Below are 17,036 nucleotides of genomic sequence, written 5' to 3' on the forward strand. Positions count from 1 at the left end.
TCCAACAAGAATTCCTGGAAGGACCTCCTTATACGTCACTCATTGCCATACAGGTATCTCCCACCTGGGCCACACTAGAGAAGGCTGAACAGCACCCAGGCCAAGAGGAAACAATAGAGCAGGGGGCAGAAAGAAACCGACAGTCAGTCAGTCAACAAACTGGTACTGTGCACCTACTGTGTGCCAGGCTTTGTGTTAGGGGTGATGAACAAGCTGGCATGGTCCTACCCTCATGGAGTGTGTATTTCCAGGCAGCAGCTCCCTGGTGCCAACCTGTGGACATGCTAGAGTAGAATCACCCTTAGTATTTCGATTCCTCAAACTCTGAGCACAGATCCCACCCCTGACCTAATGAATCAGACATTCTAGGAGGTGGGGGACACAGGAGGCTGGATTCTTAGTAAGTGCTCTCTTGTGATTCTAAGAAACACCCCGTTTGGGAACCACCACTGGTGTTCCTGCAAGAGTGGTCAGACCCTCAAGCTCAGTATCTCCAAGAGTACTGCATAGGACTGTGTTTCAGTGCACCTCGAGGTTTGAGAACCATTGTGTAAGACTGCCTTTCTCTTACACCACTTCCTTTCTATTAAATAATACATGTGAAACTGCACGGTGATTACAAAGCATGACACAGAGTTAATGGGGCCTTGTTTTTAGGACCTTTCTATAAACGGAGAAAGTCCAGTCTACACAAGTAACTGAAGTCAGTGTAGAAGATAATGAGGCATTCCTCGGAGCGTAACACGTTGTTTGTTTCTTTGCTGTTGAGATGTATGAGTACTTCATATACTTTGGACATTAACCCCTATCAGACATAAAGTTTGCAAATATCTTCTCCCAATTGTTAGGTGGTCTTTTCGTTTTGTTGATGATTTCCTTTGCTGTGCAGAAGTTTTTTAGTTTGATGTAGTCCTATTTTATTTTTTCTTTTGTTTCCCTGACCTGGTGAGACACGGTATTTGAAAAGATGTTGCTAAGACTGATGTCAAAGATGGTACTGCCTACATTTTCTTCTAGAATTTTTATGGTTTCAGGTCTTATGTCAAGTCTTTGATTCATTTTGAGTTAATTTTTGTGTATGGTGTAAGATAACGATCTACTTTCATTCTTTTGCATGTGGCTGTCCAGTTTTCCCAACACCATTTATTGAAGAGACTTTCCTTCCTCCATTGTATGTTCTTGGCTCCTTTGTGGAAAATTAGCTGTCTGTCGATGCATGGGTTTATTTCTGGGCTTTCAATTCTGTTCTGTTGATCTATGTGTCTGTTTTTGTGCCAGTTTTTTATTACAGTGCTGTTTTGATTACTATAGTTTTGCAGTATATTTTAAAATCAGGGGGCCACCCCGGTGGTGTAGTGGTTAAATTTGCACATTCTACTTCAGTGGTTCGGATCCTGGGCACGGACCTAGCACCGATCATCAAACCATGCTGAGGCCGCATGCCACATAGAAGAACTAGAATGACATACAGCTACGATATACAACTATGTACTGGGGCTTTGGGGAGAAAAAAAAAAGAGGAAGACTGGCAACAGATGTTAACTCAGGGCCAATCTTAAAAAAAAAAAATTAGCGAATTGTGATACCTCCAGCTTTGTTCTTTTTTCTCAGCATTGCTTTGGCTTTTCCTTCATATTTTTTGGCCAGTGTTAACTAAGAAATCTCAATTCCCTTTATAGTTCTGATTTAATTATTTTCTGTCAAGGATTATTAATTCTCAACTTATATGTATGTTATCATTGAACATTAAGAAGTTTTACTTGCTGAAAGGCTGCCTCGGGAAGAATCAAAATTTAGCTGGATATATTCTCTCCCCCCATCCAGCCTTCCACCCACTCCTGCCTTCCCTATGCTCTCTCTAACTTCCAAGGGGACGTTCGTATTATTATTTTTCAGGGTTCGTGGTGAATCTCTGGCATTTGGTGGACACTCAAGGAAAGTTCTTTCAATGAATGTGAATGGAAGGAATTTAGGAGGTGGCTGGGAAGAAAGTCCTGTCCCATATTGGAAATATAGTAAATATTCCCTCTTTTGAAATTAAGCATAACCCTTTATATTTAAAAATTAAATATAAGTAGGGGAAAGCTGTACCCTATAGTGCAGCATAATGAGAAAACTGTGGGCTTGGGAGTCAGCCAGGCCTGAGGACTGAATCCCAGCTCTGGCACATTTCATATCTGCAAAATAGAGTAATATTCCTCATTTCACAGGGCTGCTGGAAGAGTCAAAGTGAATAACATACGTAAGGATCCAATCATGGGCCCCACAGAGTGGGAGCGGGGTAATTCGTCCCAGTCGCTATTCGTATTAGCTATTGGTTGTTCAGCCCGTAAGCTGTTTTTCAGAAACTCAAGATAGCAAACTACAGTAACTTTCCATACAAGTTGAGCATGAAAACCTCACCCACCACCTTTCATCTAGAAAGATCTAATCACTTCTTTGGACGCACCTTGCCTGAGAGGGCGCAACTCCAACCAACCCAGGGAAAGCAGGTCCTGTGAGGAAGGCCCCCTCAGGGTCAACCCGCAGCATTTCTCTGACTCCGACCGCCGACAGCCTGCGTGGTAAAGTGCTGCTACACGGTGAAAAAAAAAAGGACAAGAAAAGAGAAACAGAATTACACATAGAAACTTTGCATTCGTAACCGTGGACCCGGTGACGTCCTCGCAGGTCTGCGTGACCCCAGGCGCACTTGGCACGCTGTGCAAGCAGCGAAGGCAGGGCGGGGAGCAGGGCGCGGGGGCGCGGGGGCCTCGGGTACCGGAGCCGCCAGATCCCCGAGCCTCTGCTGCCCTGAGGGCCGGTTATTTGCAAACGCCGCGCGTCCTCCCACCCTTCGGTCTCTGTCCAGCGCGAGCCGGCAGTGCCCCTTCCCCCCCGGGTCCAGGCGGGGGCCCGCCGACGTGGGCGCGGGAGGCTTCGCCCGCTTCCTGCCGCTGACCGCCTAGCGACCGTCCCCTCAGGCCCAGGGCGAAGTCCCTCCAGCGGGCGGGGGTGGGGGCCCGCGCAGACGCCGGCCGGTCCCTGCTCCGCCCCTCGGCCGATGGCCCCAGGGACAGAGGGCGGAGCGCGGAGGCGGCGGCTGGCCCGCGCCGCGCACGGGAGCGCGCCCCGCAGCCCGCCGGCCGCCGTCGGAGCCCCGCCGTGCGCCCGCGGTGAGTCCTCCCCGTCCCCCCGGCGGGCTGAGCGCGGTGACTCCTTCCAGTCCCCGCGGCGGGCTGAGCGCGGCGCCCTGTCCGGAGCGGCGCGGCGTCCTCCGCGGGGCCGAGGCGCGGGCGGGCCGGGGCGGGGGGTCCGACAAGGCCGAGGCGACGCGGGCCCCAGTTCCTGAGGCCTGACCGCTCCGCCCCGGCCCAGCCCGGGCCGCGCTGGAGAGTCCCTGCCCCAGGAGGGTGTGCGGGCCGCGCTGGAGAGTCCCTGCCCCAGGAGGGTGTGCGGGCCACGCGGGGGAGTCCCTGCCCCAGGAGGGTGTGCGGGCCGCGCGGGGGAGTCCCTGCCCCAGAAGGGTGTGCGGGCCACGCGGGGGAGTCCCTGCCCCAGGAGGGTGTGCGGGCTGCGCCGGGGCGTCCTCGCCCCAGGAGGGTGTGCGGGCCGCGCGGGGGAGTCCTCACGCCAAGCCATGGTTGGCCACAGGGAAATCCTCACTGAGGAGCAGGCACGTGGGAGAATGCACACCAAGTGAGGAAGGGAAAATGCGTGAGGGGAAAGAGACGCCTCGGGGGAAAGGTTGGGCACAGAGCCCACCCTGATTGATTCAGAGATCCAGGGGGAGCATGGGCCTCCGTTCCTGGTTCAGCCAGCACGTCAGAAGGGCGCATCTTCCTTCTTGTATCATACATGACCCTCCTCACGGCATGCGTGTTGCATGGCGGGCAGAGACAGCCTCTAGGACAGCAGTTTTCAAACTTTTGGGTGCTCAGAAAACCCCTTTACACTCTTAAAAGTTAGTATAGTAAGGAGCTTTTGTTTGTGTGGGTTACATCTTTTGATGTTTATGATATATAAGTAAAATTGAGAAATTTTTACTCTAATAATTAATTTAAAAATAATAGTAGACCTCACAGAACATATATTTATGAAAATAATCATATTTTCCAAAACAGGATGTTACTGAGAAAAGTGGCATTGTGTTATGTTTTTGCAAATCTCTTTAATGTCAGGTTTAATGGAAGGCAGCTGGATTTTTATATCTCCTTCTGCATTCAGTCTGCTGCAATATCGCATGTCAAGTAGCCTCTGGAAAACTCCACTGTGTACTCCTGGGCACGTGAGGGTGAAAAGGCAGAGGGCATCTCGGTATGACTATGAAAGTGGTTTGACCCTGTGGCTCCCTGGGGTCCCTTTCACCACACTGAGAACTGCTGGTATAAGAAATGCTTTGGAGGCTCCACTCAGTGGGCCTGTTCCTTGTTCGTGATCCTTCTCTGAGTAGAAACATACAGCACCCTATGGCGTACCTCTGGTATTTGGGATCAAGCTTGACCTCGTTTGGAAACCAAGTACTAGGTCCTCACATAAGCGAACGTGAGCCTTGCTGGCCTCCTGGAAACTCGGCAGGGTGCGCAGATGGCTTGCCTTGTTTCTGTGCCTGCAGAGCTCACTTGACTGTGCATGCAGGTAGCAGCAGTGATGTTGCACACAGGGCCTGCGGGCTCTGAGAAGAACCTGTGAGGATCCCGTGCCAGGTGTGTAGGGGTTCAGGTGACAGTTACCAAGTGGTCAAGAAGTTATTTCCAAAAGAACGGGGAGGCATGCTTTTGCCTTCCTTTCCTCAGGTTCATTTGTAGTTGTGTAACCTTGAGTTTATTGGAATATGATTCCCCAGTCTTGGTGCTCTTTCACTTTCCACTTTCAGAGGTTTGTTGCTGTGAGGGGTCCTTCCTCAGCCCTTACTAGAAGGCAATGTCCTGCATTGTGGTGTGTGGTAGGTGGGATCCCTCTCTGGATTATTTCCTTGGCTTCATGCTCTGTCGGCACACAAGTTCCAGATAGAAAGTACATCCATATATACCCCAAAGGAAAATGATTCTCTAACTCTGCGCTCCCTTTTGTTCATCCATCCACAGAGCCTCTGGTGCTCTGATGAAGCAGCTTGAACCACACTGATACTTTGCATGTTGCATCTGTTGTTGCACTGTCCACAGGTGGGAGAAGGGGAGAACCCTAACCTCTGAGCACCGGCTGTGTTCTTTGTGTAAAACTCCACTTTGATGGTAGGTCTCGTTCCTTCCTTCCTGCGGTGGACATTACTGACCACCCGCTTACCACACGCCCAGGTCTGTCCTGGACGCTGCAGAAGGTAGTGGGCACAGGGTAGTGAGACGCAAGTCCCTGTCTTTCTGGAGCTCGCAGTCTGGGAGCTGAGGTAACTGCTGGTGGATCGAGACAGAGTGCTGTCAGCATGTTCACATGCAACATGGCCCTGTGTGAAGAACAGTGCCCCGACCAGACGCGGGCCTCAGAGCACGTGCTAAGGGAGTCAGAGTTCCAAACTGTGAAGGGGATGATAATGTGCACATTTATTACCATGTGCCTGGCAAAGAGCTTCATTTGCCATCCTTCCTTCGCTCCTCCTTGTATGAAGGAAGTAACTCCCAGCCAGACTCCAAGCAGGGAAACATGCTCCAGCCTGGTCCCAGTCACTGGGCCAGTCTTGGGCAAGACACTTTCTCTCTCTGAGCCTCGGTGTCTTCGTCTTTAAACTGAAAGGTTGGGCCATTGATGTCCCAGTGGGGACATTTCAGATGTCCCAAGGAGCCAGTGGTTTGCTGGAGCTGGTTGGTATTAGCGTTTGTGCGCATCTCTTCCCAATTCTTTGTTCAGTGGCATCGCATTTTTTAGCTTGAAATAAGCCATTATGGGAATATTTATACCATGAAATAGGCAAATGCTGTAAATCAGGGCTTCCCCCACCTCCCCGGAGAGCAGGTTGTTAAACATTTGTCAGCACATCATTGCTATTGTCTGAGCCACAGTGCTTTCTTTTTGTCTGTGTTTTAGTAGAAAATAAACTCTGGACAGAAACGCTGGATACGGGGTGTGTGATTCAAGTCCTCCAAAACTTTTGATAGAAAAAAACTGTATTTGGCACCCGCTGGAGCATGGGTCAGCACACTTTTCTGTAAAGGGGCAGGAATCAGTATATCAGGCTTTGTGGGCTGTACGGGCTCTGTTAAAACACTAAGCTCTGCTGTCGCAGTGTGAAAGCAGCCACAGACAGGATGCAAATGAATGAGCACAGCTGGGGTCCAATAAAACTTTATTTGCACAAGAGGTGCTAGGTGGTAGTTTGCAGACCCTTGTCCTAGAATGTCAGAACAGGACCTGGGCTTCAAGGAGGTAGTTTCATGGAAAAGGAGATTCTTCAGGACTTTATGCATGAATACCAACCAGGGACTTGATGCTCCAAGATAGCTGGAAATAGCAACTGCCAAGGATTTGGAATCAAATCAAGAAGAATCCACAGGAGGTTGTTTAAAGGAAGGCCAGGTATGTTGAAGTTTTGAGGACACAACCACGGATGTGAAGTGGGGGTCTTTATTCCCAGCTGCCTCTCTGGAGCCGTCTCAGACATTCTGCCAGGATGGATGGACCTGCAGGCTAACCAAGGGTGTGAATTTGGGGCGTTCTTATGCAAAAATAAGTAGTGTCTCTAATAGCTATTCCAATTCCAGGGACAGAGACAAAGGAAATGCTTAAAAAGGAAGGAAAATCCTCATTATATGTGTAAATATTATAAACTGTATATGTACATCGTGAGTATGTATGCAGATGGGTACAGGTTTCCCTCGCTCTCTGAAATTTCGCTTTACGGAAGACTTACGTTAGTAGTACCTGCTTCCGCTAACTGAAAGAAATCCAAAGGTGATTTTCGTTTTTACGAAAAAAGGCAAAAGGCGAAAATAGTGTTCAGCATTTGTTTTGCAGTGAGCTGTTATAGAAGCTAAGCCGTCAAGCATAGGAGCAGTGAGGTCTTTCAAGCATTCCCCATCAGCGGATGAGGAAATCGACCTTCCGCATCAAGGCAGGCAGACGTAGAAGGGGGTGGAGACATGAGTGACGTGCCTGCCCTGGTGGATTCAGGTGACGATGAGATGTTGATAGATGACCCTCTTCCTCTCTCTCCTCCACCCCAGTCTCCTGTGTCTCGCATCACTCCAGCCTCCGGCCACTCAGCCTAACGCACCATCATCACCATCATCACCACCTCTCTGCCGTCCAGTGTGCTCACTGTCTTCTCCATTCTGGTAAGTGGCGCTACACTGTACAGACGTGATTCCTACTTCATATAGGCTTTGTATTTGTCATATTGTTCCTCCTTTCACCATATGCCAGTGTTAGCTTAGGTTTTATGTGTTATTTGGTAGGTTATTTTTTGGGTCTGGGAACACTCAAAAATTTTTCCCATGTAATTTCATGGTAATTTCTTCTTTGCTTTGCACCATTTCAGCTTATGAAGTGTTTCATAACGCTCTACTGTCAAATAGCAGGGAAACCAGTATATGCCTATTTGTGTATCTATATATGTACCTAAGTTGTGTGGGAGTGCGATGACGTGTATTTAAAATAGCCTTGTAAATGTTTGGAAGACAGACATACCAAGCTATTGACAGTAGCCAGTTCTGGGCGGTGGAATGGGGTGGAAGGAAGGCAGGCAAGTTTCACTTGTTACTTTTTGTTAACACCATAGTCTGCCTGCCCTGCAACATTCATGTTTTGCTTTTACAACCTGAAAACAAAGAAAACAACTCAAACCTCAACAACCTATACTTTTTAAAGAAAGATAGGATTATTTCTCTGGTTAGAATGTTACCAGCCCCTGCTCCCCCAATAAAACAAATTACTTTAATGGTCACATCACACTTCTGAATTAGTATAGATGAACTCAAAATCATATTGAGAAAGAGCCCTCTGAGATCACAACGTTTTATTAAACATTATTATTTGACTCAAGACCATGTCCGAGATTAAAAGTACCAGATCAAAATGTTCCTTAATGGACTATTATGCAGCCCTTAAACGGGTGTAAAAGGTTGTTTCATGAAGTGTCATAAAGTACAGTTTTTAAGTTTAAAAGCATGTTACCCAAGAACACTTCCCTGTGACCCTATTTTTATGGGGAAAGGAAGTGTGTGCATGTCTGTATGGGTGTGTGTGTGCATGGACAGAGGCAACAGATATGCCAGAAGCTGAGGGCTTTTCTCTTGGTGGGGGGGTCCAGTTGATTTTTAACTTTCTTCACTTTGCTTATCAATATTTTCTAGCAAGTATTTAACAAGTATTACGTTTGATATGACAGGTATTAAATTTGACATGACCAAAAGTAGCCCCTGCAGTCACTTGTACATGGGGACAACACGGCCGCCTTCCTTTTTCTGAGACTGACGTACCACCCATTTGCCTAGTAGCAGACCTCTGCTGCTCCGTCCTCCCAGTGGGAAGTGGAGACACAAGGGCAGAGTGAGAGGCAGGGGGAAGCGAAAACGGGCCCAGTGACAGACTTTTGTCACACTGTGCGTATCTACTTCCCCTGTGGAGTCGGCTCCAACCTCGACCCCGCCTCCCCCTGCATATGAGCCCGAGGTTAGACAGTTCTTCACGGGATTAGTACCATCAGCTGAGAAGCCATCAGCTGACCATCTCGCCAGATGGACTGGCCTGCATTTCTTTTTTAGCTGTTGTTTTTGGAAAGTTTCAGACAGGCAAAGAAACACGAGTATAACCCCCAGCTTCAGCAATAATGGACGTTAACATTTGGCCAATCTGGTTTCATCCACACCTTTCTTCACTCACTTCTTTCTCCCGCTTCCAGGAGTTAGCATCTTCATCTCCAACTGTATAAATTAACAAAGAATTGTTCTCTGTTGTGTGTTTTTAGTGGCAAGCATGTACTGCCTGCTGCAGCAAACGTCTACAAACTAGTCTTCCCCAGTGTCCGCCCAGCAGAACCACTGAATGGTCCTTGGACGCTTGCTCTGTTGCCTGCTTCTCTGCTCCTGTGTTTGCTTTTCTCCCTGCCTTTGAGTCTGAATCAGTCTTCCCACTCTCCTCCTCCTGGTTTTCCTCCTCTGGAAAACCTTTCTGGATCCCCTAGTTACAGCTATCTCTTTCCCGTGACCTTTCTTACGACCTTATTATTATAGTCATTTGTGTGCTCATCTTAGTCTCCCAGACAGATTGTCTCTTGCTATGAAACAAGGAGTGTTTTCCTAATCTCCCTGTCTCCTGTGGTACTTAGCAATGCGTGCTGCAAAGATGCTCAAGAAAGAGATGCTAAGTTAATCTCAATTAAGTTCATTGGAGGAAAATTTTTTTTATAAAAGAAATGCATCACATTAAAAGAAAAAATTTCAGATATTGCCTAGGACCAAGAACATTTCATCTCACCTGCAAGATTTGAAAAGATTTGAAAGAATTGTGATGACAAAAATCTTCAACTTGAGCCAACGTAAAAAGGCAACTTCTTTTTTGAGGAAAACATTTTTCTTTATGGTCTGTTATCATTTTTTCATGTATGTCTGGAGTCTTTAGGTCGTCTCTGATTTTAGAATGCTTTTTTCCACCAGTAGATAAGAGTGACCACGACTGCATTTTAGAATATCCGTTGTGTTTTAAAATGTATATTTAAATCTTTAGTAAAAGAAATAGGCTACATTTAGGTCCTGATGCCCATGAAGTACGTTGATATCAATCTCATGAATAGTGGTAGCTCACAGGTGCATGTAGAGTTCCCAGCGTGCACTGCGCTTTCATCTGTTACTAATTATCACAGCAGCCCTTGGGAGCTGGGCAGAGCAGTGAGGTGTAGCCACTGTTCCCTTATGTCTGGAAGCGAGTGAACTGAGGTGTAGGGAGAGAGAACGAATCTTGTCTACTGCAGTGAGAGGCAGAGTGTGATTGTAAATGTAGCTTGGAAACTAAAGGGCTTTGGGATTAGAGGCTGCGAACATGCAAAGACAGGAAACCAGCTCTCTAAGCTACGTTTTCCGTCTGTGGGAGACAGACCAGGTTCTTGAGGTAAGTATGTATCCCTTAATACATAGAATCACTAAAATAACGTCACACTCTCTGAACTAATCGGTTCTTGGATTCCTCATGCTCTGCTTTGGTCTTTGCTGTGCAAGGTAATCCACCTGATGGATTGGCAAGACTCCCTGTGCACGCGTGCTGGTGTGGTTCTCGCTTAATCTGTTCTCTTGACCTAAGGAAAGCTCTGGGCAAGCCCATCTTTGGATAGGATGACTTGCCTGGGCAGTTGCTCAAACTGAAGTGTATGAAGCACTTAATTATTCCTTATCCCCATCATCCTTTATGACCACTATTGTAAAATTACAATGCAAAGTATGTGCTGGGGCATGGTTCATGAAGAATTTGCATCAGTCTGAGAAAGTGTCCTCCTTGTGATCACCAGGTCGGAATTTAGGGTTGAGAAGAGGAGAGGTAAATAAATCATGGTGGACAGTTGTTATATGCAAGAGCTATGCCGAGGCAGACATGCTAAAAGTCCGGTTCTATAATTGTGCTGGGATCAAGACCAGCCTCAGGATTGGTTTTAAGGATGCATGTTTCATAAAACCCTTATTTGCTCAGATAAGGAATCAGTTGCATTTTAAGTGCTGGCGATGTTGGTATCATCATTTGGTGATACCAAACACTGGTATGGGGTGATTATTAACATCAACCCATTCTTTAAAAGTTATCTATCAGACAAATTTTGCAAAAATCAGGGATATTTTAGGGGAAGTAGAGGTTGAGTATCTAGTCCTCACCTATATACCTTAGAGTGTGAAGACTGTTTTAAAATGAGATTTAATCCATTTGGTTAATCTAGGTCTTTGTATGAGTGTAAAATACTGTCACACGTGCTGCCTACTGGGAGGCAGCAGGGTGCAAGAGAGTGGGCCCTGGTGTCAAATGGGATGGTGATGCCTTTCTCACAGAGTTGCTGCGGGACCCTATTAGACAACGTGGGCAAGGTGGCTGGCATCCACAGGCACTCAGCACGTGTCACCAGGCTGCAGTGCCCGTGGAGTGATGGAGCACTCCAGGCGTAATGCACACCACTGCCCTTCTTCTGAACTTCCGTCTCTGCTCAGACCTCCTGAGCTCCAGGCCCACCTGTGCTGCTGCCTGCTGGGCATCTTCATCCCGGATTCACCGTATCTAAAGCCAACATCCTATTCCCGTTTCGGTCATTGGCTCTGCCAGTTTGCCCAGATGAGGAACACAGGAGCTATCCTAGACCTCTCCATCCTCCCCAGCCACCCTCAGTCCCTTCTACTTTCCTAACGCTCCCTGGGGTTTACTGCCTCCACCCTCTTTTTCTGACCTGTAATAGCACCATAACCTGCCTCCCTGACACCAGTCTAGCATCCTTCCCCTGAGTCAGCCTCCACCCCGACCTGAGTGATCTCTGAAAATCAAATGAGGTCTTGAAGATTCCAGCTTAGAATCCTTTCATGGTGCCAGGTGGTTCAAGGTGGATCTATCCTTGTCTTCAGGATAGATCGGAACCTTTCTGCGGACCACGTTGAGGCAGCGTCCCACATGCCACAACTAGAAGGACCCACAACGAAGAATATACAACTATGTACTTGGGGGCTTTGGGGAGAAAAAGGAAAAAAATAAAATCTTAAAAAAAAAAAAAAAAAGAGCTACAAGTGCCCGCCCCCTCCACTCCTCCTGCTCCCGAGACCTAGATGCAGTTGGATTGGCTGAGGTCTCCGCACGTGTCATTTTTGAAGCTCCACCAGAGACGGTGGGTTGCGGCAGGGCGGGGGACCCCCATTCCCAGAAAAGGCTGAGGACTGACCTCGATGAGGAGAGGCTGAGGTCGGGAGAAGGGGCCGGGCAGGACACCTGGTTGTGAGGAGCTCTGCCCGGCGTCTTTACTTTCCATCCAACGTTTTCGTGGCCCCACGATGGCTTTCTTTTCTCAGTGCCTCTCTGGAATTACAGTTCTGAAGTTCACCTAGACTTTTCTGTGAAACTGCACTTAGATTAGCCCACATTGAGACCAAAAAATAAAAATGACTATGTCAGTGCTTTTGAGTTTGTGCTACTGCAGTTAATTTAAAATGAGCTTAAAGGATGTGTCACGTGAGTCTGTCTCCTTTGGGAATTGCATGTGACATTGTGCTATCTTGGACAGCGAGGCTAGAACTGGAGACTTAAAGAGTCAGGGCTTTACTTCCTGGCCAGAAAGTAAAGAGCAGGGCCTGTCAATCAGACCATGCAGGGGCCAGGGCCTCATCCCCAATCCTTTGGCAGTGACTGTGCGCATCTGCCGAGTGAGTCATGGTGATTTTTGTGATACGTCCTGGAAATGCCCAGGGTTACTTAATAATGAAGTTCAGGGAAAGAGTAGGGTTCGTTTTCAGGCAGTAGCCACTTTTTAGAAGCAATCTAATATTTCCACATTACGAGTTAATTTCTTACCAAACTGACAAATTCTGATGTTGGAAGTCTATGACTTAGACCCAGTGTGAAGCTAAGAGAGTACTTTGTAGTTTGTCTGTAGTCCAAATTCCTACAGGGGCTGACTCTGCTATCTCCCCACCTCGTCTCCTCCTTTTTTGTCCTCACTCACTCTGCTGTGCCTCCTTGCCTTCCTCAGACCCACCTCAGGGCCTTTGCACATGACTTTACCCCTCCTCCAGATTGTAAGCAACTTATCTCCTCACTTCCTTCAAGGCTCTGCTCAAGTGGCTCCAGATCAATGAGGCCTTCTTTGACCTACCGACACCCTTCATGGTTTCAACACTTCCTACTGCCGCCATCCTGCTTTATCCACAGAGCTGGTCACTGTCTGATGTTCTGTTTGTATATTTATTTATTGTTTAGTCTGTCTCCCTCCACTATTTCCCTCCATCCTCATGGAAGCACCATGAAGGCAGGGACTTTGTCAGTTTTGTTCCTGGTGTATCCCCAGGACCTAAAACAGTTCCTGTTTTAGGACCATGTAGACGGTTAACGTGAGCATGTGTTGAATAAATGAACGAATGAATCATAGAATTTTTTCACTCAGAAGGGACGTTTTAGATCATCGACTAACCTGATGTTACAGATTAGGAAACTGAGGCACAGGAAGGTTATGTAGCTTGTTCAAAATGAAATCAAATCACTTGAAAACTGTTACATCTCTTTTAAAAAATCTAGGAATATACGTGGAGCATTCTGGTCAGTTGTCCCGGACAAAACAGATGAATAAGTGAAAACACGCTGATAATATAAAAATTTAGCAAAAAGAGACAAGTTTTGTGTGACAGCATAGCTTTTCATTTTATAGCATAAAGTGCACCTCTCATATAATTAGTACTGTAGGGGAGAAAGACATTTCCTCTCCCCAAATGGGGGTTCGTCTGGCCAGAGAACGAATTAAACTCACATGAGACAGACTAGCAAGAGAAAATTTAAAAAAGCTTTATGAGGAACCATGGCCCGGGGCCTTTCTTCCCGAAGGAAGAAAGGGCACCAAAGAAGTGGGGTGCACAGAGTGGTTATATACCCCCAAACGGGGTTTTTCACATGTGATTGAAATGTCCCTCCCACAAGAGTCACAAGATTGCCCTGTCGGCACAGTGCTTGATGGACACAGCAGGTAATGGTCTGCTATCTCGGTGGGTGTAGCAGGAGGCAAGTCTATCGTCTGCAGCTGGGTGGTCACAGGTGAGCTCAGCAATCAGTTCCTAGCCTAAGGAAAGAGGCTTAATCCTTAAAGAAATGCCAAAGTTGGGAGGGGGAGGGAAGTCAGTTACAGGAGGTTACCAAACAAGCACAATAAAATGCAGATTTAAGTCCTTGCCTTTGGGATTGATTAAGAGTTTTTGGAGAGAAGGTCATCTCCTTTCTTCTTCCTGGTACAGAGAGGGAGGCACCTTTTACAGATAGAGATTTACCTTACAAATGTAAACGTGTCCTAATAAAGGGCAAATTCCATTCCTCAGAGCCTCCTTGCCTGTTCCAGTTTATCAAAAGCAATCAGCCTCAAATAATCCTGATGCCAAAGAGACATATCTTGAGGTGGCCATTTCCAGGTCCCCACAGTACTCAAGGAAAATGTGTTGATGGATTTGGTTAAATTGTTATAAAGCCACTCTTTTCTCCAAGACTCTCCTGCACTACTCTTTTTCTTTTTCATTCTCTCCCAAAATAAACAATTGCTCTTATGGCCTCTCCTACAAAATTCTTTTGGTTACAAATATTGCATTTAAGAGATTTTTGTGTTGTTTTAAATTATTTTTATGAAACAGCTTAGAGGATCAAAGAGGTGATGTGGTCTCTGGGAAAATTCAGAAATATTTAATTATTCCAGATTCCCAGATGCATCTGCATCAAATAAAGCAGAGAACTGATATTTCTGGCTCCCTGTTTTGTGCAAGAACCAAGGGGAGAAGCCATGGCGGTTTGCTGGCCTGGACGGTCCTGACCTCGGTCTTGTTTATGCTTACATAGACATCTCTGGAATCTCATTTTTGAGAAAAAGTTGTTTACAAGTAGCATGCAGAATAGATACACAACGGTCAGTTTGGGAGTGGGACCCATTACTTTCTCTTTAAACAGAAAAAAGGTGACATGTAGCTGATCTAACCAGGTGAACTCTAGAGATGTGCTGACATTGTTTTGACTAGGGAACTGGAAGCGACGAAAATTCAGGACAGGTGTATTTAGGAAAGTGAGAGAAGAGAGGAAGAGAGCTGGATAAACCACAGGAAATACAGAAGAAACCTCTTTCTGTTGTTGGTATAGATTTAAACAATCCACTCTTGTGTGTTTTTAGCTCTCCTAAATACATAGTTGGGAGCACGTGCTGTCTATACTTAAGACCGTAGAGCGGCAGTTCTCAAGTTGTCACCTGAAAGCTCCTTCAGACTCTACAGGCTCTCCTGGAAACTGACAGGCACACTCCCCACCCCACCCCACCCCCCACAAACCACTTCTGTCCTCCCCACCCCATCGCCAGTGGGAGTTCTGTGGCTCAGGGTTACTCCTCTCCTCTGCTCCTTCCTACTGGAGCGGGGAAATCCTGTGGTTGGTTTTAGGGTCCATTCATTTCTATGCCTCTTTCTCTATCCTAAGACAACCTAAGAGGATTCAATTCTGACAGCAGAAGGAGCTAAATCTTGGTCTATATGCTCCAAAGGCTAGAGGGAGACCTGAAGAGGTGACTCTTATTTTATCTGACCATTGGCATTTAGCTAAAGTCATTGGACAACTCCCAACAGCTCTACCAGTCAGGCTGTGCCAAATAAGCATCTTCGCGTGGCATTGCCTGTCAGCTGAGAGTACAGGCCGAGACGGTCTTCCAGCAGCAGTGATGGGTTAGTGGTGTCCTGCCCTACCCTGTACACGGTCACCTTCACGAAGCGCATCTGCAAGATTGCTGCCTGGGCTTGCAGGTTCCCTCCAGGTTACAGATAGCAAAGCTCACTGACCCTAGTGGGGATTTGCTCAGGAGTTAAGCCCTGCAATCAAACTAGATTTGCAATGCGCCCGAGCGTGGGTTCCGATTGTAGAGCAGGTTGTAGGGCTGACTTCATGTGAAAAGGAGGCTTGCAGACTGCAAATCTCAGGATGAGACAGAGGCCAGGGCAGTCCTTGCCTCTGCGGGGTTACAGAGCTGAGTCTCAGCCACATTAATAGCACAGTCAAGTCCTTCGGAGATGAGAACATTTGGTCACCAGAGGCCATCTTAGTGTCACTCAGTTTGGCCTCTCTGGCAGGCAGACAATTTACAAAAGAAGAAATTGAGGTGTCTAACAGACAGATGGAAAAGTATTTACCTTCACTAGCAATTAAAGAGATGCCCAAGATTAGCTTTTTAATCTCTCGATTGAGCAAATGGTAAAACAAATTATGTTGCCTGGTGTAGGCACCTCCATTCGCCGCTTCAGAAAAGGGTCATAAAACCGGTTCAGCCTGTCCCGGGCAGTCTGGTGATGGGAAACGAAATGGAGATATGCAAATTCTTCCACCCAGCTGTCCTCCTTCTAGGAACTGAAAGCTAAGAATTTATTTTAAGGAAATGGATTAAGGATCTACTCAAAGAAGTGTGTACAAAAGATTGCAGCGTTGTCTGAATGTTAATACTTGGAAACAACCCAAGTATTTTAATAGTAAGAGATTTAAGTAAATTATTATGTATCTCAATGATAGATTTTTTATGGTTAGATAAAAGTGATATAAAATATCACGGTGGCCCTATAAAGATGTTTGTGGTCTATTGCTGACTGAAGAAAGCGATTTGCAAAACAATGTGAGATCTAATCCATTTTTTTAAGAAATCCAAATACATTTAAAAGCCACGTTACATGCTGCTGCAAACCACGCTATTTCAGATGACTGGTGTTTTCTTCCTTTTGTTCGCCTGCGTTTTCTAAGGCTCCTACACTGAGCACCTGCTTCTTAGTGTAATATTCTCACCGCCGAAGATGTGGTTCAGCTATAAGTTTGGTATCCTGCTGGGACTGCGGGGGGTGTGGGGGAGAAGTGTGAGCAAAGACTCACAGGAAGTGGGGTGAGTGAGGAAGAAGGCTGGAGGGTGGTGAGAAGGAGCGGGTCCAGCTTGAATTGATGTGTTTGGTTGGTGTAAGCTACGGAGCTGTCCGTCTAAAGTTAAATATGAACCATCTCTTCAGAACCATCTCACGTCATTGGTGGATAATGAAGGACATATTTTGGGAGCAAAGTGGGTTTATCTAAAGAGTAATAGTCACAAATTTACTTTTAAATAAATCCTCATCAGATATTATTAAAGAAAGAACTATGCATTGTAGTTCCAGGAAGGTCTTTCAAAAGACTTTGCCAAAAATGTCAAGTTCTCGTTTTATAGAGACACTGTTGCTTCCCATAGGGAATATCCTCTATCGATACTTATGTACGAATTGAAAATGATTTCTCCAACTTTTTAAAAAGTAAGTAATAAATGAATGCGTGCTTACAGAAAATAGAATATGGATTCTATTCAGAGGCATGTAACAAAAAGTTAAAGCCGCCTCTTTATGCAATGTTTTCTTCTACTTAGGGACAATCATCGT

At 46.5% G+C, this 17,036-nt stretch overlaps 1 protein-coding gene across 3 annotated transcripts in view; it reads left to right on the forward strand.

Moving 5' to 3' along the window:
• The first annotated feature begins 3,017 nt into the window (after positions 1 to 3,017).
• ACO1 (aconitase 1) overlaps positions 3,018 to 17,036 on the forward strand; it is a 59,739-nt gene continuing 45,720 nt past the window's right edge. For 2 of the 3 annotated variants that reach the window (XM_070495567.1, XM_044756536.2), the window contains exons 1-2: positions 3,018 to 3,155; positions 7,137 to 7,247. The gene's annotated coding sequence lies outside the window, so the exon portion shown is untranslated. Of the gene's footprint in view, positions 3,156 to 6,918; positions 7,025 to 7,136; positions 7,248 to 17,036 lie in introns of those variants that run through there. The other variant, XM_070495566.1, reaches the window with a different exon arrangement.

Source organism: Equus asinus, chromosome 23, assembly GCF_041296235.1.
Source record: "Equus asinus isolate D_3611 breed Donkey chromosome 23, EquAss-T2T_v2, whole genome shotgun sequence".
Classification (NCBI taxonomy): Eukaryota; Metazoa; Chordata; class Mammalia; order Perissodactyla; family Equidae; genus Equus; species Equus asinus.